General features: G+C 39.7%; 1 pseudogene; it reads left to right on the top strand.

Annotated features, from left to right (window-relative positions):
• LOC127662676 (usherin-like) overlaps nucleotides 1-26,591 on the top strand; it is a 388,775-nt pseudogene that overhangs the window by 40,966 nt on the left and 321,218 nt on the right.

Here is a 26,591-nt window from a genome sequence, read left to right as displayed (position 1 = left end):
TGCATTTTGAAATAAATGGCAATTCATCAAACAGAAAATGTCACACATGCACTACATTGACTCAATTATATCTTTGGTGGTAATAAATAATGAGAAGCAGCATGAAATGTGGGGTTGGTTATTTCACTTTGATGGTTGTTCGGGACAAGTAATCCTGCAATTGTATGATTATGTGCTTGCTTACTTAGATTCCGTAAAGGTTATATCAACATTTTTCAGCTACTCAAGTAACACATACTAATATTGGAGGGCTGATAATCATGGATCTATACTGCATGCTGCATTTTAGACTTCAAATTGTTTTGGTTTTTGCTCATGCAAAACTTGTCACCACATTGTGTGCTCTGTGTGATTGCTAGGTGGTTGCTTCTTGGTCAAAAGAGCTCACTCCCCAGTCTTTATGATATTTTGGTCTTTAGATATGGCTCTTGACCCTCTTTCAATGTAAGTTTAAGGGAGTTGTTTTGTTGTTTTTTTCATATGTCAGCCAACAACTTAGACAGTAAATCTGATAGTTTAGAAAAGTAATTGCACACCTTTCTTCAACAAGCCGCATGATTTGAGGTACAATGTCCTTAGCACAAACAGTGTATGATGAGTTATACACTGAAGTATAATAGCATTAGGAGTTAAGAGTGTTCAGATGAGGAATAGAATGAGCAATAGTAATTGTGATTGTTGACCTTGAAATGCATTTTATTGGTGTGCTGGTAGATTATTTTACACTTCAACATTTCATTATCACTTCTAACAGAAGCTAAACATTTAGCAGAACTAATCTGATCACCTTATATTTTAACAGTAAGGCTGGATATAAAGCTGTGTCTCTCATAGTTTCTCCAATGTGCTTTCAAAAGGGAGAGAGAAAAAGGAGAGAACAGGAACATCACCTTTAAGCATCGCTCTTTGTATTCTCACAGAGGAGTTCTATTCACCCTCCTCACACATTTGAGAGCATGCTTGATTAATATCCTTTATAATAACTGGATCAATTAGGAGCATTTGCACTTGTGCATTCCTTGTAAATGTCATGTTTTTAAGTAATAGTCTACGTGAAATAATTATCTTGACATAAAAAGAAAATGCTTTGGAATAAATCCACATATTTCTATATGCTACATTTATCTTGTTTAATGCAGCATCAATAATTGCTCCAACAGGAAGTCCATTAATGATACTGTAAAAACAAACAGCTTCAAGTAAAAACAATTATGCAATAGGTTCATACACACAGAGGTTTATGAATATGTAGTCATTTCCCAGTTTCCATGTTGTAGTTTCAGTGGGTTGCATAGTGCTCGCTGTTCTGTAATGCATATCATTTTTTTGTTTTTTTTGTTTTATCAGTTGTTTAAGACGATTAATTCGATTTGCTGTCTAAATTATTAAGAGGTAGGTCCATGTACCTTTTTTTTTTTTTACCAAGATTTTACGTTAAAATGTAAATTACATGGACATAATCGCAACATTTATTGTGGCGGGGTGGGCCCATTCACCATGAGGCTGCCAAATCTCCCTTTATTTCTGACACTATTTCCCCAGGACAATTTATTTCCCTTTTTGAACATAAAATTATGAATAAAGTGTCCATGGGGAAATTATGTCCCAAAAGAATGGGGATCTGGCACCCTTGCAGTAAATGGAGTTATGCGAATGAATGAATGAATCATTCACAAAACATCACATTTATATTGCGCTTTTTCTGACACTACAATCAAAGCGCTACACACTCTCCTCAACCACCACCAGTGTGCAGCATCCACCTGGATGAGCCATAGTGTGATAGCCATTGTTTATTATTAAAATATGATTTATATTGTCAAGCTGGTTCACGCCTCCTCCTTTCCATTGAACTGTGTTACATACCTCTACCAGCAACATTCGTTTTCCCCAGAGGTCTCCCATCCAGGTACTTACCAGGCTCAACCCTGCAAAGCTTCAGTGGGCAACCGGTCTTGAGATACAGGGCGATTTGGCTTGTGAAGGAAATGTGGCGATAAACATGGTAAGGTCCAGGTCTATTGGGAGGCTTCCTCTGAGTGGCTCAGCTTCCCTGGGGCCACAGCATGTGAGGGGAAGGGTGGCCCGGCATCCAGGCCAGTCGTCCACCACGCATGCTCTTGTCCCTAGCATCACTTCTAATTCGTGCCGGGGGTGCGGGTCCGGTGACGCATCGAACTCGTGCTGTTTCTGGACCTACGAGGATGCCAGTGTGTGCACACAAGGAGATAGAGGCCGGCTTCCCGAGGAGAGGCATGCCTTATGTTTTTATGGCAATGGCAATGAGGCCTTATTCATATGTGCCTCATCATCTGCTTCCCAAACAAGGCTTATTAAATTGCTCCTCTCACCTGCCCATTTCCCGTTGTGAGCCTGGCTGAAGGACGGCCCTCAGAGGCGGGACGACGATAATGAGAGGGAGGGGCAGATCGTTCTGCCACACTAGTCATAAAGACAAAATTACTAAAATGCTGAATGTCATGGAATTTGACATATTCAGGATCAAATTAATGTAAGCATGCACAACTAATCAATTTAAAATCATAATATGTCCTAGCCTGATTAAACCACAAAAGACTGAGATTTAATAAATACAATTTACGTGAGCTGAACACATGATGCAGGCCATAAATTTATATTATTAAATTGCAGCCTTTTGCTGTTGAATATACATATTAGGTCGTATAGCATTCTGCTTACGTGAGAACTGCTGTTGTCAAAAACCTAGAAATTTGCTTCATTCGGTTTTAAAAACTCAATTTAACAAGATGTGTAAAATGTAAGAATTTTCAACAGAAATACTGTATGTAATAATCAATTTAGTAATAAATAATAATAACAATAACAATAATAATATTGGAATAATAATTACATTACATTATATTTAAGCGATATTCCATTAGCATGTTTTAAGCATTTTAAATTATCCTTTGGTGTGACAAAAGGTTTTCATAAGTACAAGGATTTTGCTAATAAACATAGCAATTTAATAATAAAAAAAGACATCATTCCAAGTATCTGCTGCAAGGTTTCTGTCTGGCTTTTACAGGGTCCTTGGCATCGAAAGAAGCTTTTTGTTTATGACGATGCACAATCTTTACTGACACATAGCCATAACTGTGTGGATACTATAATAATAACAGGTTGTATTGAAAACCTAGTTAGTAAACATAAATCCTGTTCCATTGAGACACAGCGAATAGAAAAAAAAGGAAGAAAAAAATCTCTGTATATGCTTTCTTTGCAAAGGAGAGACTCTCCAGAGTTATTACCTTTATTAAAAGCACTGACACATTGCCTTATATATTTCTGACTTCTCCAGTGCCACAGAGACAATTTTCTTTTCTTAAATAAACTGTCATGCTAGTCTTAATATATGGTTGCCACCTTCACAACACGAGAAGGAAGCCTGATATAAAACATGTATATGTGAGATGGGTAATTGTATCTTTAGTGTACTTGAGCAGAACAAATGTTTCTCTCTTGTGGCTGCACTAATGTGATAAAGGGACAATTGGCTTTTCATCAGTTTTCTTCCACTGTAATGGTGTACAGTGAAGAGAGGCTTCATTGCCTCTAACTCGTCTATAGCAAAACTGCAACTTCCCTTGTGAGAGTTATGTCACATCACCGCGCTGGCCTTCAGTGCATTATGAAACATGTGATAATGAAACAAATTACAAATTGTTTTTTTTGCTGTTTTATGTTTTTTACTTCATTTAAATGATAAGAATCACACTGAACCCATGCTATAAGCCATAAATAATGCATCTTGAGTGTTTGTAGTTATGTATGTGTGAGTTTGTATTGTGAGGTAGTGAGAGAGTGTGTGTTCAGATACAAGAGCAGGGCTCGGGAAGGTATCAGCAGTAAAACAGGAGGATTGTTCACGCTGATACCTTCATCCAGAATATTTCTAGGAACCCTGACAGCTCCTCCAGTGCTGAAATGGAAAGGGTGTTATCATGGAATGGTTTGTCACTCATTGCTACAGACGACGGCTTGGCTTCAGGTTAAGCTTGTATCTGCACCCTGCTTTATGTTCCAAGCCAACAGATCACAACATTGTTTTAGGTTTGAATTATGAAATCTGTAATATAAAAAGCCCTCTTCTGTTTTGTCTTTGGAAATATTGCACACTGTTGTTGTCTTAAAGCAAAATCTAAGTCCAATTTTTTTTCTGTTACACATGAAAAGGTTTTTCATGTATTTTGCAGTCATACCATTACTTTTTTTTATCATTTTTGTTGAGGTTCACTGATAAAGTTAGTCAAGGTTTCTTGCACTAAAAACGGTCACGATTTGATTAATTTTACTATCATTTTCCACACTCTGACCCAAAATCAAGAAAATAAAAAAATCTAGCTTTTTTGCTGCTGTGATTTTACTGTGATGCTTTGGAGTCATTGCCAAATATTGTCTGAGGTGTTAAAAATCAAGTTTAAAACACTTGTGTCAAGTTCCTACACTCAAATAAATATTTTAGCCTATTTTTAAGATTTATCCATTTCAACTGAATAACAAATTTCCATCTAATTGAATTGAATAGTCTTGAAGAAAATGTAATTAATAAAACTTGCATTTTGTAAGATTTATAAATTGTATTTAGTTAAAGATAAGGCAATTCAGTTAGATAGAAATTGTTTATTCAATTGAAATGGATAAACCTTGAAAATAGGCTAAAATATTTTTTTGAGTGTATAAGTGTAATCTTTATGACCAATTTGGTTTCATAATTTTTTTTAAACCTATTTAAAATTTTCTACAACAAAAATTTTTACTTTAAAAATGTCATGTGTTGTAGCAATTAATTATAAAATAACTTACATACACCTTGAATTCATAAGAGTATAAACAACTTAATCATCAATTAAAAAAAAAAATTCAAGCACATTTTTCAAGGTATATAATATTGTTTTAAACAACATAAATGTTTTGAGTCAGAAACTTGTTTGTTACTCAACATGACTTTTATTTGGTGTGCAAAAGCATTTTTAAATATTAATCATATTTTAAAACAAAAATGTTTCACTGCTTTTAAAAAACAAAATTTTTAAAAATACAAGAAATACTAATAATATATTTTTCTGGACTAATCATGCCAACAATTATTTTTTCAAGAATTTCAGCTTTTAATCAGACATTTTTGTACCATATGATTTAAATTTTTTTTTTTTTTTACTTTAAGCCCAGAATAAAATATCAATATGACTTGAAACTTAGAAATTTCAAATATGCTCATAATAGAAAGTGCATTTAATTAGGCCACATATATTGGGTGTATTGCATTTTTAGTAATGTATTTTGACTTCTGCACAAAACAAAATTACAAATAAATGTAACTGACCCTTTCACGTGGCCATAATATGCACCTGTTACCCTCAGTTATTGTATTTTATGATGCTTTTTGTGAAAAGCATCCACGTTATGAAAAGGTTTGCTCTAGATTGTTCTCTCTGTCACACACACAATTTTTCTACACCAGTAACCAAACTAATGGAAGTTTGGGCTGTTTCTATGAAGGAAGTTTACACACAAAAGCATTTTATGGGCAAAGCCCTGAAAATTGTTTGAGTTAAAAACATGTACATACTGTAACTGTACACTTGTCATAGCAATATCTTACCTTTGGTTCTCTCTTTTTTTAAAGAAAGACAAAAGGTATCCTTGAACTGTTTTCTTGGAATTTTTGAAATTCGTCGAAACTTTTGAAAACTTGCATTACCTTCAGTAGCGTAAGCTGCATGTGTACACTAGAAATGTCAACCCATCGTTAAACTCTGACATACCTTTTTTGCTGGTTGTGACAAGGAGGATGTGGCCGGGCTGTAAGGATGGACACCTGGCACCGAATTACCCTATCAGCCGGGAGAGGGATAAAGAGGAGCTGGAGACTCCAGTTCGAGAGAGAGAGAAAGAGATGCATGCAGCTGTCTAACATGTGCATTCTGCTTTGGGCCAGGAAGGTTAAAAGTGTGAGAGACACACAGAGTTGTGTTTGTGCAGGGATCGTGTGCTGGAAAGCACTCTTCGTGTTGTGTCTGTGTGAAACTGTCTGTCATTAAAGTATTTTGTCAATAGTTCACCTGGCTCCCGCTTCCTTTTTAGGGAAGGCAGATAGCTCCCCCACTGGTGTTTTCATAACCAGTGCCTTTTTGCAGTGTAGAGAGAACTTGCTCTCTCAAGGTTTTCAGATTGCACAACTTAAGTGTCACACTGGCAGAACATTTACAAACTGTGCACTTGTTAAAGATCTGATTGGGGGATTTAACCTACTGAAATCTGGCAATCGACAATATTTAAAGTAAATTTATCTAAGGTAGAACATTAAATATTACTTGCGTGATTGGTTCTAAGTAATACACAATTGATCTAAAGGGGATTGTAAGTGGGGATGGTGGTTTTACAAGGGGGTGGTTGGTGGTATTTCTTTCAACAAGGGGGATGGCATCCCCCCTCAAGTCGAGGTTGAGCGGCTAAACCAAAAAAATCAGAATTTCAAACCACAATTCTCTTGACCATGGTCAAGTTAGCTGCGCTCCCATGAGATATGGGAGGGTGCATGGAAAAGAACCTTGTTTCGCCGGAGCAACAAACACCTGTTCAGCGTATTGGTGTGTACTGGCATGTATTTTTATTTTGGGCCTAAATAGGCATTGTTTTTGTGTAAATGTGGGCAGGGCCGACATGTGTAAATTCAGGTTTCTGATGTCACAAATCCACCAATATCATAACTAGATGTAATTGCAGTTTACTTTCAATAAATTGGACTGGGGAGGATGTTTACATGTGCAACACATACAGTATGTTTAAATAGTATATTAAACTATTTTATTTCGAAAGATCAAGGAAAATTTGATTTTACAAATTTTTTTAAAGAAGCTTTTGTGTTGATAGAGGTAACAAAAGTTTCAAGGCTAACTAATAAATGTTCAATATTCACTTGGACAAGACCAATGGATGATAGACCTTTAGCAGCTAGATGGAATTTCTGTTTCTTAAAGTCAGCTAGTGATTAAGTTATGCCTTTTGCTCAATGTTTTTAGACCATTTAAGGCTAAGACATGGCAAATGAACATATTATGGTTTTTTCTACACTAATGCAGCTCGTTACACTGACAAAAATGCAAAATTTTCATCAGCACAATGAGATGTTTTTGTGGCTATTTCAGGTATATCTGCAATATTACAGGAATAGTTAATTGTTTGATATCTCAAAGTTTCAGGAGTATTTTTCTTTCTACTGGTTGGACCATTGCTAAATACCCATTGTTGCATAAATAATTGAATAAATTTGTTGAACATTCTGGTAAATCCCTGTGCAGATTAAATGTTCCTTTTTTCCATTTGAAAGCTGAGAGCAGCTTTTAACATGTCAGCACCTGCTGATTAGTATGTAACTAAGAGCTCCACAGAACGGCTTGTTATTATGCTACTGCAGACTGAAACCGACTCCACTCTGGTTTGATCTCATACAGCAGCATTCCAGACAGATCAAACTAGTCCCATACTACAAACACACACACACACACACACACACACACACACACACACACACACACACACACACACACACACACACACACACACACACACACACACACACACACACATCCTGAGACTATGGTTTGATAATTAGGATAAACTATTTGGGTAGTATGACCAAAATCTTTTATCAATATCACTTATTTTAGAGTACTGGCTTTATTTCAGTGATTTAATTTTTTGACAAATAAAAGGTAATTTATCTCAATGAATAGAACAGAACGCAGGTCTCAAGAATAATTTTGAAAAGTTTAAGTTATTTTTAACTTCACAATGACGTCTAAAAAATGGGGAGCTCTTGCACAAGATTTTGAAAAAACAGCAAGATGTGGTGCAACGGACACAAAAACTGTTCTGTATGAATGGCCCCTAATTGCTTTAAACTGTTAAAAACTTGCAGTAATATTGTGTCTACACCAACAAATTTCCAAATATCCTAGTGTATTCACTGTAATAATTTTGCCAACCAAAACAGTTTACCACACGGGAACCACTATGGAAAGAAGAGAGAAAAGAAATGCTGGGAAATCATCAATGGGAGCACCAGAGCCCTTTCAAGAGTCTGCGGGTTGGTAAATGAGATGAAGCACTTCAGGATTCATTTAAATCACTGTGACGTTGCTTCAGATCTCAAGCAGCAAGTCATTGGCCGGTTAGAGATTTCAAGAATAGCCTCTCTAAAGTCTTCAATCAGCTGCCATGAAAGAGAACAGCTTAAGGATCCTCCAGTCCACCGCTGCCTTCATCCTTATGGAATTTATTTCTTGACTTTGTCCATGCACCTTTTTTTTTTTTTAAAGGAAACTGTGAAGGAACATGCAAATATGAATGTGATGAAGTGATGTGCGTTATCTAAGAAAAGTACCCACAATATCGGCCATAGAAGCATAAATATTGAAATCAGCCATAGAAAAATAAATATTGATTAAATGTTTGTCATAGAAAATCTTGAAATATCAGAAAATCACAAATATCAGAGGTTCACAAATCATTCTGAACGATTCATTATTCAGTCAAATCGAATTAATATTTCCTTGTCCAGTAATCTCAAATGACTGGACATGTCATAGAAAAGTATATCATATGTGAAATCTAGCAATATAATATTATTTTGTACAAGTTATATACGTATATTTAAGGAAAAGCAGTAAAATTGTAATGAAATGGTGCTTGAATGGTTAACTGGAAATTTGATAAATGTTTAAAAGTGGATCAATGACAATGGATGGAATCATGCATTTTGCCTCTCATTCATTGTAATATTTTTGATTAACCCACAGATACATAGCACAAGTGTGAGCTTGTTCCTGAATGGCCAAGAGTAAGATGGCACAGCACTGGACACACAAACTTTGGCAGGCCTGGTTGATGACATCACCTCAGAGAGTGCTCTGTGGATCAGGAGGAGTTCAAACAGTAATGATTTCTGTACTCCCAAATCATTTTTTATTAGGTGAACTTACTGTATATATTTGATTGAATTTGCTGATTTTTGTTTCTGTCTTTTAAAGGCTATAGCTCTCATCATCTCATCAACTTTGCTGTATTTCTCCTCAGAATGACATGGCATGCTCTTACTTGTACTGTTAGAGGTAAAAGTCACACTACATTTGAAAAGTGTTACATTTTTCCATGATAGAAATATTCTTAAACTAGCAGCTAATCTTAAGTGTAGTTAATAAAGGTCACCATGTGGCAACAAATAATTTTCTCATAAATGAGATAAAATGGGATTTTTTAATACCCCCAGAGATGAACAGACATACTGTACATTCACACACACACATTCTGAATGTATTCACAAATGTCATGTATTTGCCTATGTTTCCTTAAGTTTACCCTGCTGTCATGCTAATCTTAGCTCAACATTCCTATGCCAGTAGTTAAGAAAGGGACAATAATTCTGCTAAAATATAACACAGAGACTCATAGGGCACAGTATTGGTTAACGTTTATGCTATTTTTGCTTGTTTGCTACATAGAAGAGCAAGGAAGCAACCTTTTGTATATAGTATTTACAGAGTGCATGCCTCATTTACTGTCAATCTAAAGGCAACATAGATGCACTGAAAAGCTCCACATGAAAGTTCAAGTGTGTGTAATCCATTTTGCACGCATTTCAAACTCAACATCTAAAGGCCAAGGGTCTCAAATCCTTGTTTGATTCCCATAACACACATGTGGACAAAGTGGAGATTGTTCTTACAAGATTTTATATCCAGTGCTGGTTCAGACAAACATAATGCCATTCTAAACCTGTTACTAGAGCATAAAATAAACATCTCAATATGTGTTTGATTATGTAAAAAAATGTGTTATGTGAATAAATCCCTGCTGTTAACATGAAGAAGTAATATGTGCTCATTTCACATTGCTTACCGAAACAGCTCCATGAAATAAAAACGTCAGTTTTGGGCTTTTTGTTCATGTTCATTAGCTTTGAGGTCATCTACAGTTAGTGTAGTCCTAAATGTTGACAAAATGTATTTAGATTCACATTTATACATCTTTCTTTGGACCAAACAACTGACAAATACATTGATTTGCTCAAATACATTGATTACACTCATGCTGAACTCGCTAATTTTGTCTGATGAAATGCTCTCTAGAATGTCCCTGCACTTACAGTAATACTACTTCTGACTAACAAATAGCAAATCATGTTCATAGTTGTGGTGTAAACTGAAGGCAATTGGCTATTTTTTTAAACGTTCCGCACCAACAATTGGGTCCTACCTGTTATGCAGTCAATTTTCATGTCTCTGTCAAACATTTCAAATATATATATAAATCCTGTTTTCTTGGCAATATTGTTTTAATTGCTAAACAAAACATTTATTGTTTTTTTTTCGGTGTCCTTTCACTTTTCATCCTGTTCGTTCCCCTTCTGTCACTCACTCGAAGTTATGTCGATGTAGTGACACCAGGGGTCACTCTTGAGAGCCCTGAACACCTCCCATTCTTTGAGAAAAGGCCAATGAGAATTGGCGAGTGGAATTTGCATGCCACTCCCCTGGACATACGGGTATAAAAAGGAGCTGGAATGCCCACTCATGACCAGATTTTTTCTTCGGAGCTGAGCGGTTGTACTATCAGCGAGCTGAATAATACTGCTGTTCCATTCACCTCTTAAGAAGCTTATGCTGTTGTATATTCGGTGCATTTCCTGCAGCTTTCTCTCCTTCAGCACAATGAGTGCCGTGCTTCGACGGCGTTAAAAGAGAGTATATTCCTGCTAAAGAGTATATTTTATCTATTAGAGCACACACATTGAAGTTTAATGTATTTTTAAAGATGCATTGTTATAGAGATGCCTTCCTGTCTTTGTGTGATTCCTGGATGCGATCTTTATCTCTCTGCTTCCGACGGCAATGGGTGCTGCCTAACATGTCTGGGCACCAATCACACTGAGGCAGCGTTTGTGGATGGTTCATGTTCTCATTGTGAGAATATGACAATGGCAATGTTGCAATCACGGCTTTCCTTCTTCTGCGGGAAAGCCACACTAGTCGCCCACGTGCTGCGCCTTCAACCCACGGGTATGAGGGAGAGGCGATTTGGGGAGTTCAGTGGTCGCAGTCTTGCCTGGTAATTCCCCGTGGACATCCCATTCCCCAGTACGCTCATTTGCTCCCGTCCGGTTCCGAAATTAGACCAGCCTGGTCTCGTGGCAAGCATGATGTTTCATTCGTGGCATGTGAGCAAGATGAGTCTTCAATTGCTGCATCGGAGAGCGCACTGGCGATGTTGGACGCCTGAGACTGTCTGAGACTGATGCAGAGTTAACTGCCATGCTTGCCCGGGCCACAGCGAGCATCGGGTTGGACTGGAACCCTCCACCCTGCCCTGAGCGCTCATGGCTTCAAGATTGGTTCCTGGGATCGGGTCACCCCTCGGTCCCTTTCTTCCCAGAGGTGCACAACGAATTGATGAGATTTTGAAGGGCACCTTTTGCTGCCTGAAAAAGACTTCTGGGTATGTCTGCACTCACTGCCTCAACAGCGGGGCAGTCCACAGGTACGCAGAGGTCCCTTAGGTTGGGATGCACCTGTGCCCACAAAACGCAGCCACCCAGCGGGCTCGGCCGGCGCATCCCTCCAGAGCCTGTGGGACCACGTCGTCTCTGGTGACCAAAGCCTACAGTGCCACTGGACAGGCCGTCTCAGCCCTGTATGGCATGGCCATCCTGTAGGTACACCAGGCCAAGGCACTAAAAGATCTGCACGTGGGTAATCCTGATACCGATGTGCTGCAGGAGCTGCAGCTTTCTCTCCTTCAGCACAATGAGTGCATATTTCGCCCCTGGGTGCTTCGACGGCGTTAAAAGAGAGTACATTCCTGCTAAAGAGTATATTTTATCTATTAGAGCACACACATTGAAGTTTAATGTATTTTTAAAGATGCATCGTTATAGAGATGCCTTCCTGTCTTTGTGTGATTCCTGGATGCGATCTTTATCTCTCTGCTTCCGACGGCAATGGGTGCTGCCTAACATGTCTGGGCAGCAATCACACTGAGGCAGCGTTTGTGGATGGTTCATGTTCTCATTGTGAGAATATGGCAATGGCAATGTTGCAATCACGGCTTTCCTTCTTCTGCGGGAAAGCCACACTAGTCGCCCCGTGCTGCGCCTTCAACCCACGGGTATGAGGGAGAGGCGATTTGGGGAGTTCATTGGTTGCAGTCTTGCCTGGTAATTCCCCGCGGACATCCCATTCCCCAGTACGCTAATTTGCTCCCGTCCGGTTCCGAAATTAGACCAGCCTGGTCTCGAGGCAAGCATGATGTTTCATTCGTGGCATGTGAGCAAGATGAGTCTTCAATTGCTGCATCGGAGAGCGCAATGGCGATGTTGGACGCCTGAGACTGTCTGAGACTGATGCAGAGTTAACTGCCATGCTTGCCCGGGCCACAGCGAGCATCAGGTTGGACTGGAACCCTCCACCCTGCCCTGAGCGCTCATGGCTTCAAGATTGGTTCCTGGGATCGGGTCACCCCTCGGTCCCTTTCTTCCCAGAGGTGCACGACGAATTGATGAGATTTTGGAGGACACCTTTTGCTGCCTGAAAAAGACTTCCAGGTATGTCTGCACTCACTGCCTCAACAGCGGGGCAGTCCACAGGTACGCGGAGGTCCCTTAGGTTGGGATGCACCTGTGCCCACAAAACGCAGCCACCCAGCGGGCTCGGCCGGCGCATCCCTCCAGAGCCTGTGGGACTACGTCGTCTCTGGTGACCAAAGCCTACAGTGCCTCTGGACAGGCCGTCTCAGCCCTGTATGGCATGGCCATCCTGTAGGTACACCAGGCCAAGGCACTAAAAGATCTGCACGTGGGTAATCCTGATACCGATGTGCTGCAGGAGCTGCTCTCGTCGACTGACCTTGCCCTCCGGGCGACGAAGGTCACAGCGTGAGCACTCGGGCAGGCGATGTCCACCTTGGTGGTCCAGGAGTGCCACCTGTTGCTGAATCTGGTTGAGATGAGTGTAGATTATCCAGGTCAGGTTCGGGGAAAGTACAATTAATTTTAAATGATCGTAATCAATGATTAATCATACGGTTTGAACCAGATAACAATACATACAAAAACGCCCCAAAAAGGGCTTATATAGTCCAAGAGTCTGCTTCAAATATATATAGATAATTAAACACAACGAATTATAATTAATTAGGACTATATTAATTTTAATAACACCTTAACGGAATTGACCCGTAGGCTACCGCAATCAGTCAGTTCGTCCAGCGAACCGCTTTGCTAAATACTCCTGATAAATTCTCTTGAAGGTTTATTCTTAGTTATAAGCTACTCATCAAAGCACGTTAACTTACTTTGATAATATCAGCTCGTAGCTTTAGATCGCACATTAAAGAGGCTTTGTTTTATGACCAACAAACACAGACAATCGCGCGTATAATTGGGTTTAATACAAGGAACTAGGATATATCACTACACTTAACAAACAAACATTTAACATATAATAAACATAAAATAAACAGAGTAAACACAGTAAGGGAAAATAAAGAATTAGAGGTATAGCAAACTTATTTCAACAATTAACCCTTTGGAGCCAGCACGGAAATTACACACTGTAACGCCTTTGAATGTCAATGAAATAATACTTGCACAATGGACCTTTGTGTGTCTGAAATAGACTAAACTTATGTCGTGTCCTCCTGGCGTCCTTTAGATGGCTTTCTGTCGGTGTTTCCAAAGCGTGGGTGGTTCGCGGAAAGTTCGAAGCATCTTAGAGGGTAACTGTTGAAGAGTCGACGGGTTTTCCAGAGGGATGCAGCGTTCAGGGGAGTCCGAGGGAGGGGAAGAGAGAGAGTTGAAATGTTGTTCCAAAGGGGTCCAGAAGAACGGGGAAAGGGTGCAGAAGAGAAGAGATGCCGGGGAAGCGAAGATGCAAAAGAGTTGAAATGTTCAGCAGAAGAGGGCAGAAGTGTAAGAGAGAGAGTTTCAATGCCGGACCTGACTTTTAAAGGTGGGGAGGTCACACCTCCCTTGGGAGGACTGACCCAATGAGATTCCTCCATTTTGGGCACGAGATGATTCCTTTGTCCCGTCAAGGCTCATTTGCATGTCGTTTGCCTGATTTATGACTGGGTCCGGCTTTTGCTTGAATAACTCAAAAGATGGTAAAACCTAGCAGAATGCCTTTCTAATGTACCTTATATTTATATTCAGCTAGGGCACGTCGTAAGGTTTAATTTGATACCAAGAAATGTGTATTTGGTACACTTAAACGTGGATATACACTCTTAGGCTATTAAATATAAGGCCTCAGAGTTTAAACTACACAATTAAGCAGTCTTACTAGTTTGATCTAACAGCAGACATACACAAACATGTTTCACGTGCCTGGCTCACATGGTACAGCACGAGGATTTGGAGTGTAGATTTGAGTCACATGGAAAAGGGGGTTTGTCAATAGCGCATTATACTTCCCAGACTAGCTGGTGCCATTTCAGTGATCTTACAGGGGTTCTTTGTATTCCGAATCGATGGGTTAATGATTCGCCTTCAGACTCTACATGAGGGACACCGACAAAGCACGCTTTTTCAGACTTTTCAGTGACAATGTTGAGGACTTCTCCCAGCAGTTCTCGGCGGTGAAGAAACAGACAGAGGCCATCCAGCACATTGTGCACCGGAGCTGCTCAAGAAGCCCTCCTCCTCACTCGCTAACCCGCCCTATGCCGGTTTCACAGAGCAAGTTCAGCGATATGAGCTCCCCCTCAGCACAGCCACCTTTGGTTGAAGCAAAACTCCCTGATGCGATGTCGCTTGCTCCCCCACCACGAGGCCCCACCCGCAGGTATGTCAGACATGATCGTCCCCTTAGTGCCCCTTTCCCGGAGCTTGGACGCTTGGCTAATGCTTTCCAACATGTCACGGTGGCTTGCCAGGAATTTCCGACTCGGCTACATGATTCAGTTTGCCAGGCACCTGCCCCTGTTAAGCGGCATCCGCTTCACTTTGGTACAGGGCGAGAACGCCACCATCCTGCATGCAGAAATCTCGACCCTGCGAGTTCTGAAACGGGCTTTACACAGACTCCTGATCAAGATGCTGATGCAGAAGACCTGAAGGACGCATACTTTCACATCTCGGTTCTACCTCAACACAGACCCTTCCTACGGTTTGCTTTCGCCAGCAAGGCGTATCAGTAAAAGATCATCCCCTTCGGTCTGTCCCTGTCCCCTTGCATTTTCACAAAAGTCGCAGAGGCAGCTCTTATCACGTTAAGGGAAGGCAGTTCAGCTGTTGTGGCATTTTTCTATAGGGATCCCTAGTGTCACTACATTGACACAACGTCAAGTGCGTGACAGAACAGGAACGTCAAGGTAACCTCCGTTCCCTGATGGAGGGAATGAGACTTTGTGACCCTCTTGCCACAACACTGTACTAGCCGCTGAAATGGCCAGACCTTGTCTCAGCTCCTCAGGCCTCACCAACGAGCGCGTGCAGTCAGTGCTGAAACGCCTCACCTTGTTCAAACCAGGCACGGCGGTTTCTCTAAAACATTTCCAGAGACTCCTGGGGCATATGGCATCCTCTGCTGTGGTCGCACCACTGGAGTTGATGCATATGAGACCGCTTCAGTACTGGCTCCAGAATCGAGTCGCAAGAAGGGACTCACCCAGACCTTTGGAACCTCCACGTCTGGCCCCTGGATGGGATGCGGAAGATTTAAGTGGCCTACCACCTGCTGTTGTAGACACGATCAACCAAGCCAGAGCTAACCTCTACCAGGCAACTTTTCGCCCTGAAGTGGCACTTGTTCGTGAATTGGTGTTTTTCCCAGTCTGAAGACCCACAGAGGTGCGCAGTCGGGTCTGTGCTCTCATTCCTGCAGGAGAGGTTGGAGGGGAGGCTGTCCCCCTCCACCTTGAAGGTGTATGTTGCCGCTATCGCGGCCCACCATGACGCAGTAGACGGCAAGTCTTTGGGTAAGCACGACTTGATTATCAGGTTCCTTAGAGGCGCCCGGAGATTGAACCCTCAGGCAAAGCCTGTTCCTCTCATGGGATCTCTCAGTGGTTCTCTCGGGCATTCAGAGATCCCCCTTCAAGCCAGTAGAATCAGTTGATCTCAAGGCCCTCTCCCTGAAGACGGCTCTCCTGATCGCCTCTATCGGGCTAAGGGTTCAAAATTGATATCCGATCTCTGTTTCAAGATAGCAATTCTCCAGAAACAACAATTTAGTTATTTGTGCCAGGAGTACAAATGAAAACATGTAATATCAAAATGGGACTTCATACCTTTATTATGAAATCACGATCGCCAGATGAATCCAATTCACCACACTTGGGTCAGTTGTCCATGACAAGGGTTCATTGTATAACTTCCAATAGCACTTTTTGTCCATAAAAGTGATAAATCTGAGAAATATTGATATATTCTCCATTGCTTACTTGAGATCTCGTCTGGGAGAATTACCCTTTGTCGTCGTTTTTCAACAAACTATGCAATCTGAGCAGCATTCATGTTTTAAAACTGTATATATTACAGTCTCATAAACAAAACGAGCCAATCTCCAAAGTCTATTTTTTTAAATGCGGCGTAGTTTCATTCATAATTGCTAAGCAGTGCCATCGGAGATTGTGTTGAATTTGAGAGGCGATGTATACTTCCAGCGATTTACAGAGAAAAAAGCTCACAGGAGCCTCATCTTTTGTTAGATCATCTTCAAATTTGAAACATAACTTCTTTAGACTTGTGGCTTTAGAACATTGTATTTCTGGGTTGTCTTGGCACTTTTATTATTGTTTTTTTTATTATAAAACATGCTCAGCAAAAAATATTCCCATTACTAAAAAATTCATAGTTCTCTAACTTCAAAAAATAACAACATATATTATTTCTATAAAGCCCAAAGTGTCTTCTTTCAAAATATACTACAACTGGATCCCTCTGTCAAGCTCCTGTAGTTTGCAGATGGCACCACTGTTATCAGCCTCATCCAAGATGACAATGAGTCTGCATATAGAAAGGAGGTTGAACGGCTGGCTGTCTGGTGCAGTCAAAACAACCTGCAGCTGAACACGCTCAAAACGGGGGAGATGATTGTGGACTTTAGGAGGAACACCCCAACATTTTCCCCCCTCACCATTCTAAACAGCACTGTGGCAGCAGTGGAGTCATTCAGGTTCCTGGGCACTACCATCTCACAGGACCTGAAGTGGGAGACACACATTGGCTCCATTGTGAAAAAGGCCCAGCAGAGGTTGTACTTCCTTCGCCAGCTGAGGAAGTTCAACCTGCCACAGGCGCTGCTGATACAGTTCTACACAGCAGTCATTGAGTCTGTCCTCTGCACTTTAATAACGGTCTGGTTTGGTGCAGCTACGAAATCAGACATCAGAAGACTAAAGAGGATAGTTCGGACTGCTGAGAGGATTATTGTTTGCCCCCTTCCCCCCCTTCAAGAACTATACACTTCCAGAGTGAGGAAAAAGGCTGGTAAAACCACTCTGGACCCCACTCACCCAGCCCACTACCTTTTGAACTGTTGTCTTCTGACCGACGCTTCAGAGCTCTGAACACCAGAACCGTCAGGCACAGGAACAGTTTTTTTCCCTCAGGCTATCCATCTCATGAATAGTTAAATTGCCCCATTGAGCAATAATTATGTGCAATACACAGTTAAGTCTATTTATATTATCCAACATATCCACTTCTGCCATTACATACATTGCACTGTATAATATACTGTATTTTTGTTCTTTATATAATGGATTTGTAATAGATTTGCACCATGTGTGTGTATGTGGGTATGTATGAAGGTGAGTGTATGCACGTATATGTATACTTATTTATTTTTATTATAAGTTTTGTTTTTTGTTTTTAATTATCTATGTCTTGCTGCTGTTTTTGTATTGTTTTTGTATTGTTGTACACTGGAATCTCCTGTCACCAAGACAAAGACCTTTTATGTGTAAACATACTTGGTAATAAAGCTGATTCTGATTCTGATTCTGAACTGTGTCCATACTCCAAAGGGTCCAGTAAATACAACCATTTTAGTACAGGTATGTCATTTTCATGGTTTGTGAAAAAAAGGGGGTGCACATCAACAGGTTAAGGTGGCCCCAGCCGCTTTAAACTCAATGCGAGAAACATAGAGAGAGAAAAGGCGCGGCTGGCACGGCTTGCTCCCATGCTTGGCACGTAGCCTTGTTTCCCCCTTGGGGTGTAGGGAACCAGAAGGTTATGACGATCTTATCGGGCATCACTGCCTGCCCGCACCTGCGTCAGCAGCCCACGTACACGGTTCAGCACTTGAGGTGATTAAATATGGACCCCTAGTGTCGCTTCTTCGACACAACGTCGTGTGAGCGACAGACGGGGAACGTGTAGGTTATTATTGTAACCTCTGTTCCCTGTGGAGGGAACGAGACGTTGTGTCCTCTCAGCCACGTCGTTGAACCGAGCCACTGTAACGCCCGAACCTCATTCTCGGCTCCTCAGGGCAAAATCCTGAATGGACAGATGTATTTCCCTCCCTTTTTACCCGTATGTCTGGGGGCGGGACATGCAAATTCTGTCTGCCAATTTCTCATTGGCTTTTCTCAAGTTCAGAGATGTGCGAGGTTCTCAAGAGAGACACAACGTCTCGTTCCCTCCATCAGGGAGGTTACAATAGTAACCCAGACGTTTTAATTAAGGGAGGTTAGGTACATGAGCTTGAGCAATGCATATATCTGATTGTCTGGGAAACCCTTTTACAGAAATACTAAAATGGCAACACAGGCAGTAATAATTATAGTAGTAATATAATAAAATATATAAGTTTGTTTGGTCAGAATAGCTGTTTGTATGAAACACATTATTAGGCATATATATTTCATTATCCTTTCTCTTTCTTTTTTTAGCATGCATATAAACTACTTTAATGTGTGTTTTTATGAATGAAAGACACTATTTAATCACTGCAATGATGTCCCATCACTATTAGATTATAAAACAGACTCAGCACCCATAGATGAAATGATTTCAGGGCAAACATCCATGACATCTAAATCAGAGTTCTCTATTAGAATAGTAGTGATTATGTCTTATCTGGTGATGTAGATGGACCTGTACGTTTAGGCTTGGATCTATGCCTCCCATTCTGCCGATGGAATTACTACTAACAGAGAACTGTAAAAAAAGCATAATAGATCCCATCATGCAGCAAGTGTATCTTTAACTAAAATAAATTCACAGATAAGGTAATCCACAAGTTGCTATGGATCCTATAGACCGTCCTCAATAGCGGCCATTGACTTTCTTTACTTTTTCTCCCCAGGGTCAAATCAAATCGTTGGAAAGATGCAAGATTTTAGATTTGATCCAGTTTAGAGCTGCTGGATAAAGGTATTACCATCACTATAGACCTAGAGAATGGACAGTACCAGGTACACATCCACCACTCTGTTGAACAATTCCCAGACCAGAGATAGATATACTTTATCACATTAAAGACCCCATGAAATTACTTGATGAGCTTAGTTTTCTTTTGCATGTTCATATATTTGAAACAGGAAGTTGGGGCAGGACATATTGAAGGCCCTCCATCCCCCCTTTTTTAATATCCTTTATTTTAGGCCACAGCCATGAAGCATAATTTGCCACTTGCTATTCAGGAGTCGATATTAGGGTGTGGGAAGTTTTTTTCTTTTTCCTAAAGCTAAATATATTGGTTTTACTGTTAAAAGATAATTAAGTCATATTTTTTTAAATAATAAAAAAAAATGAATAAATAAGAAATAAAGGTAATTTGATTTCAGTAGAATGCTAGCATATAGATGACCTCAAAACATTTTTTGAATGTGGTCTTTAAATGTAGGGTTGCAGCATCACTTTACCAGACCAAAGTTATTAATAGGCCTACACAGCAGAATGAAAGATTTGTCATTCTCAAAATGTATTGTATCCCCTGCTGCTTGTGTGTTTATGCAATTTTCCTCATTCAGATTGTATTTTGAAAGTCTTATTAGTTTAAATAAATGTTACATTTTGAATAGTTTTGGCAAACTTGATAGGACCCTCACCTCTGTTTAATACTGTACATTAAAGCATATACTTTCTACAGAATTCTTTTTCCACACAATTGGTGTGATGATTTCTTGTAGATCTGGATATAGCGCTGGTTTAGGTTAATATTCAATTAGTTTAGGTTAATATTAGTTGGTTAATGGGCATTTTATTTTTATTGCCATGAGTCATGCACGTGTAAAACTTTTGTTGACGTTAAAGCCACTATTTAAGGTTTAAAGTAAGCTCCAATGTTAACACACTGAAGTGTTCTATTTGTGTGGTTGATTTCACTTTGGAAATCCAAATACTGAGTAGCATCTTTTCCATTTGAATACACTAAAGCTGACCTAAAGTCTAATATGTGTATGTGTGTGTGTGTGTGTATGTGAGTCGTCCAGTCATGCATGTGCCTAAGCCAAGCTGAAAAAAGAGTCCAGCTGTAAGGAAACAGAGGATTTATCCAGCTCTGCCTCAGTCTCTCCTCTCAATAGCAGATAAAACACGCCACCACACAGACTTTGAAGTGTCCACTTAGTCAAAGCTGCGACCAGTTTCTTGACAAACCCCTCAAAATGAAGCCACAGAGGGAGAGAGAGGAGAGTAAAGCAGGACTTTAAGCTGTTCTTCAAAGCACCAGTGTGCTTTAGGAGGCACCGGAGCATTGACTGTTGCTGTGCAGATAATAGATTATCCATTGCTGTTTAGTATTTCATGCACATTTTCCTCCTCTGTCATGCTTCCTTTACAGGTTTTCTATGCGATCCTCCAATTCCTCAACGCGGTTCACATTCAAAGGAAGATGATCGAGAGCTCAGAATGGAAAGACTGGCAGTTCCTGGCCAAAAACTGCAGCTACTTTGGGATGGAGGATAACAGGCATTTGGATTGTCCAGACTCTGTTAACTGTCTGTAGTTGCCCAGGTACTGTACACACACACACACACACACACACACACACACACACACACACACACACACACACACTCATGTTGTGTTTCCATGTTTTATGGGGACTTTCCATAGACATAATGGTTTTTATACTGTACAAACTTTATATTCTATCCCCTAAACCTAACCCTACCCCTAAACCTAACCCTCACAGAAAACTTTCTGCATTTTTACATTTTCAAAAAACATAATTTAGTATGATTTATAAGCTGTTTTCCTCATGGGGACCGACAAAATGTCCCCACAAGGTCAAACATTTCGGGTTTTACTATCCTTATGGGGACATTTGGTCCCCACAAAGTGATAAATACACGCTCACACACACACACACACACACACACAGAGACACATGGATGTGTGTTAGTCCATCCACAGTGGCTATTGACTCTGATAACTGTCCTTCAACAAATGATTCCTGCCAGCTAAGCTGCATCAAAGTGAGTTGAGACAAGTTCCTTCTTTGATAAAAGCAGTGGATTGTAGTTTACTGGGAGTCTAGGAGCTTTTGGAGGATCTAAGTGGGGAATGGGGAGGAATATGCTGCTCTTGGCTGCTGTCCAGGCTGCTCAGATCTTTTCTTTGCCGTCCGTGGCCAAAATCAAGACACCAGAGTTACTTATTTTTATTGACCACACAAGAACCTGGCTTCACATGTATACAACAGAGTTTTTTAGATTTTTTTAAATAAGTTTTGGCTGAGAGGGTTATGGTAACAGATAAGTTTATGTGTTTTTGACAGAAAAATGTATTGTACCAGGTGCTCGATACCAATATCGATACCAAAGCAAAAATATGCTAATATGGAAATGTGTTTTTGAACACACTCCTTGAGCCAATTTAAAAAAAATTACATTGCAATGTTAATACTAAAATAAAAAAAGCTTGTATCATTTAAGTGTTTTTTTTAATGAAGTGTGCATCGCTTAAGTGTTTTTAAATAAGGCCTCATTGAAAATTTTCCCCAAAGCCTGTGTTTCCCATTTTAATTTATGTTTTAGAATTCCATATTTTAAAGTGTAATCTAATTTCATAATTGAAATAGTTTTTAATCAAATTAATTCCTAAAACTTTAAACAAATGATGAATACAGAACAACAACATATCATTGCATTATTTTTATAAACTTTAAATCAGAACAACAGGACTCCTGCTTGTGATATATTGATATATTCTTATAAATTATTCTTATTATTTATTATTATTACTACAGTAAATATGACATTTTATTAAAGCGTTGTAATAGATTTCTATCATACATTTTTCAATTCCAAGCATCTAGCTTTTATTTTTATGTGTGATTTTGACAGAAGCTGTCCGGATAAGCCCTTGGGAAAAATAGTTCGCTACATGGCCCAGTGTGATCATTAAAATGCAAATGCTGTGATTTAATTATAGAAATATACAGTATAGTTTGAATGTTCTGCACACTTCACAGGGGATTAGTGCTCTGCTCTGTCATCACATATAACACACAGCACACATGATTCTGTGGAGCAGGGGTGGAAATAGTACTGAAAAATCATACTCAAGTAGAAGTGCTGTTATTTCCCAAAAAAGTTGTGTGAGTAGAGTAAAAGTAGCTTTCCTAAAATGTACTCATGAGTAGTGAGTATTAAGTACTGAGTTGCAAAACCTAGCCCCATTATAATGAACACTGTATGCCAACTTTTAAAATACATCACTTATCCATCATAAACACTACATGATTCCAAAAAATAAAAGGGAGACATGATAACAGAAATGAAAAGATTAAAAAAGTTATTTTCAATACACATTTTAAATTGTAATTTATGAAACAATTACATTAAAATCAGTTTATTTGTAGGGTCTAAATTTCCCTTAATGCCAATTGCCGACAGAGCATTATTGTTGTGTATAAACATGTTCAAAACAATGCAAGCAATGCAAAAAAATGCTAATTAAGCAGCATCACTTGGCACATCATGTCCTGTACAATAGAAGAGGTAGAACAGGCATGGGAAAAGTTGTTTGGTACAGGGGCTACATCACACTTAAAAAGGAATAATTCACCCAAAAATGAAAATTCTCTCAACATTTACTCACCCTCATGCCATCCTGGATGTGTATGACATTCTTTCTTCTGCAGAACAAATTAAGATTTTTAGAAGAATATCTCAGCTCTTTTGGTCCATACAATGAAAGTGAATTGGTGCTAAAATATTGAAGCTCCACAAATCACATAAATCAGTATAAAAGTAGTCTAATCCATGTGCTTCTAGTGGTTTAATCCATGTCTTCAGAAGCAATATGATATATGTGGTGAGAAACAGATCAACATTTAATTCCTTTTTAACTAATTTTCCTCCCTGCTCAGTCAAGCACCACTTTAACTTTCACTTTCTTCTTGTGTTTTGGTGATTCACATTCTTCATGCATATCGCCACATACTTGGCAGAGAGAATAATTTCTAGCAAAAATGGACTTAAATATTGATCTGTTTCTCACCCACACCTATCATATAAATTCTGAAGTCATGGATTAAACCACTGGAGTTGTTTGTATTACTTTTATGCTGCTTTTATGTGCTTTTTGGAGCACCAAAATTTTGGCACCCCTTCACTTACATTGAATGGACCTACAGAGCTTAAATATTCTTCTAAAAATCTTGTATTCTGGTGAGTAAATGAAAAGAATACATTTTTGTGTGAATTATTTCTTTAAGTAGCTCATTGTTCTCCTTTTGAGATACAATGTTCAACATTAATTTCATTCTTGTACCTTTTATGCCCATAAATAGTGTGTTTTCTTATTCTAATGCATGATTTACAATTTTCTGGTGGAATGTTCTGCTGAAGTATTGCTTTGCAAATTATAAATTATTTTATCATCTCTATATTCCTGGTAATTAATTATACCAATTAACACACATTCTCTTCATCAGGGGGCGGTATTATAAAAAAAAGATAAAACATATTATTATTAAAAATGTCAGTTTACAAAAAGCGGAACGAGATGCTGCGCTAAAGAGCACTTTGGGAACACGTCTCAGTTGTGACCAGCTGTGAATATGTATGCAACACATCAATGAACACTGACTGGAATTTCTAGCCTCTGCCGATGTAATCATTGGACGCACCTGGCGCAGTGGCTATAAATAGATGCGTCACCGGTGCATCATCAGGTATTTCGTGTGAAGAGCAGTCCCGGGGCATCCCAGTGCGGCAGAAAAGCGCAGCATCTCCTTCCTCTTTTTTCAGGGAACAAAAATATATATAATAGCCACTGCGCCAGGTGCGTCCAATGATTATATCAGCAGCGGCTAAAAATTCCAGTCAATGTTCATTGATGTGTTGCATACATATTCACAGCTGGTCACAACTGAGACGTGTTCCCAAAGCGCTCTTCAGCGCAGCATCTCGTTCCGCTTTTTATAGAATATAGAAAACTACACAAAAGTTTGATCGAGGACATCACACAGTAGACCAAAGTGCTGAACATTAAAAGAATAATTACAAGAAACATAAAACATAGAAGACTACCATTTCTAAAGCATATGTGAAAGCTATAGTGATATATATATATATATATATATATATATATATATATATATATATATATATATATATATATATATATATATATATATATATAATCAAGGATATATAATCAAACAATATAATAATGTTTTGTACGTTTATTGTTTCAAATCAGGGGACAAATTCAGCAAAATGTTGAAAACAGATGTATTGGAGACACAAAATAAGGGTGAAAACCAATGTACCATGGAGTTTCAAATGTGGTTGCTCAGACTGCAGACCTTCTGTAGGAGATGATTCTTTGAGAAATTTGCTTACTGAGCGTTCTTAAAAGTTCTAATAGTTCTACCTAGAGCCAATTGTCATCCATAGAATCCCATTAAAGCACGTTTTTTAAAAGTGCAGAGATAAAAGGTTATACCACACCACAGAACATTTTAACTTGGGTCATGAATATGCTTATAATATAGGCTGTAAAGTCCATCCTGCAAAGTTTGGTCCTACTTGGAGCAAAGCCATACTGGCCAGATGTTTTAAGACCTGTTAGAATATTTCAGTATAAAAAACAAGAGCTTAGACCCAATAATATAAGGTTGTGCATTTAGAGAGAGAGAGACAGAGACAGAAGGCAACACAGACTTTCTTTACACAGTTCTGTCCTGGATAAGTCTACAAGTGTTAAGACTGAAAAATGCAAAAGTGCTCTCTGCATCGTTCTTGAGAGTGAATAATGCAGTTGGGGCTATGCCTGACCCCCACAAAGACCTGAATCACTCCCTTATTCATCCCATTTATTCCTGTCTTCTGAGATATCACCCTTTCAAACCCCATATCACTAAACAAATATATTTTAAATCTTTTGTGATATTTCCTATCAGTAGTTCTGAGTTGCAAAGTATAGATCTTTGCTTTTCCAATTCCTTTGATTGTTGTTCATTTCAGTAGGTTGTGACATGTTGCAGTTTTAACCTCACAAAATGTTACTTTGGCAGGGCGGAGGGCAGGGCCGGGTCGTGATCCTACACACCCGGTCCCGTATTAGGCTACGGAGCATCTGCGGCCATCTGCCGGGGGACGAGGAGCCCAGCCGGCTGAAAGAGGACGATGGCCGCCGACTGCGAGGGGAGAAGGGGCTCCTAACTGACCACCTTGAGCGGTCAGGGCCGCTGCCAGGGGCGGAGGAGTTCCCTACCAGCCGCTGAAACGTGGCGGGGTTTAAGACCGCCGACCGCGAGCGGGGAGGGGCTCACTGCCTACCGCCTGGAGCGAGAGAACCGCTGCCAGGGGCGGGGGAGACCCCTTCTGTTCCCCGAGAACGCGGCGGGGCGTTCCGTCCGCCAGGGGCTGGAGGACTGCCTCTGATCCGCCCGGAGAGGTGCGGCTGTCGTCCGATAGAGGGTGGAGGAGTGGCCGAGTAATCTGGAATTGGCATTCATATATATATATATATCAAAATTAACGCACATTGACAGTTATGCAAAGTCCATGAGGCAAACGTACACTAACTGTTGCCCTGTAGATTTCTATTATGACTGTGTTTTTGTACATGCATTTTTGTTTTTTTCCAGCTTGATCTCATCGTGGCAACATTTTTGCTAAACAAAATTAAGTGCTTCAGTACACGTTTGCTGCAGTTTCCAAGTGAAATGTCCAGACAAATTTTCAAAGGTAAACATTGAGTTGAGTAGTTAATGAGCAAAACCAACCTTCCTAACCAAAATCTTCAACATAATCCTTTTCAATAATGTACTAAAAGCAAATTAAACTAACACCTAAACCTAACTGATAGTGTTCTAAAAGGAAATGCAAAATGAAAAGCACTTTTTCTCAAGCAACCATGAAATGTTCTGTAATACAAGCGTATAAATGTACTGTGTTGCAATATCATAACATGTCAGAGTTCAGCAACTTATGTTGGTTGTGTTTTTGTTGTCTTTGTGGCTGAGCTCTGACACCCCTGTTTAGTGAATTGTCTAGTCTATGTGAGAATATATGGCTCATCCTTTTGGCGTTATCATGCATTATCTTGTCTTGTTGGTTATTGGCATGAGTGCATTGCTCTTATTTCATCCTTG

This window comes from Xyrauchen texanus, chromosome 22 (assembly GCF_025860055.1).
Source record: "Xyrauchen texanus isolate HMW12.3.18 chromosome 22, RBS_HiC_50CHRs, whole genome shotgun sequence".
Taxonomy (NCBI): Eukaryota; Metazoa; Chordata; class Actinopteri; order Cypriniformes; family Catostomidae; genus Xyrauchen; species Xyrauchen texanus.
The sequence above is the reverse complement of the archived record's forward strand: the minus strand, read 5'-3'. Positions and strand labels throughout refer to the sequence as shown.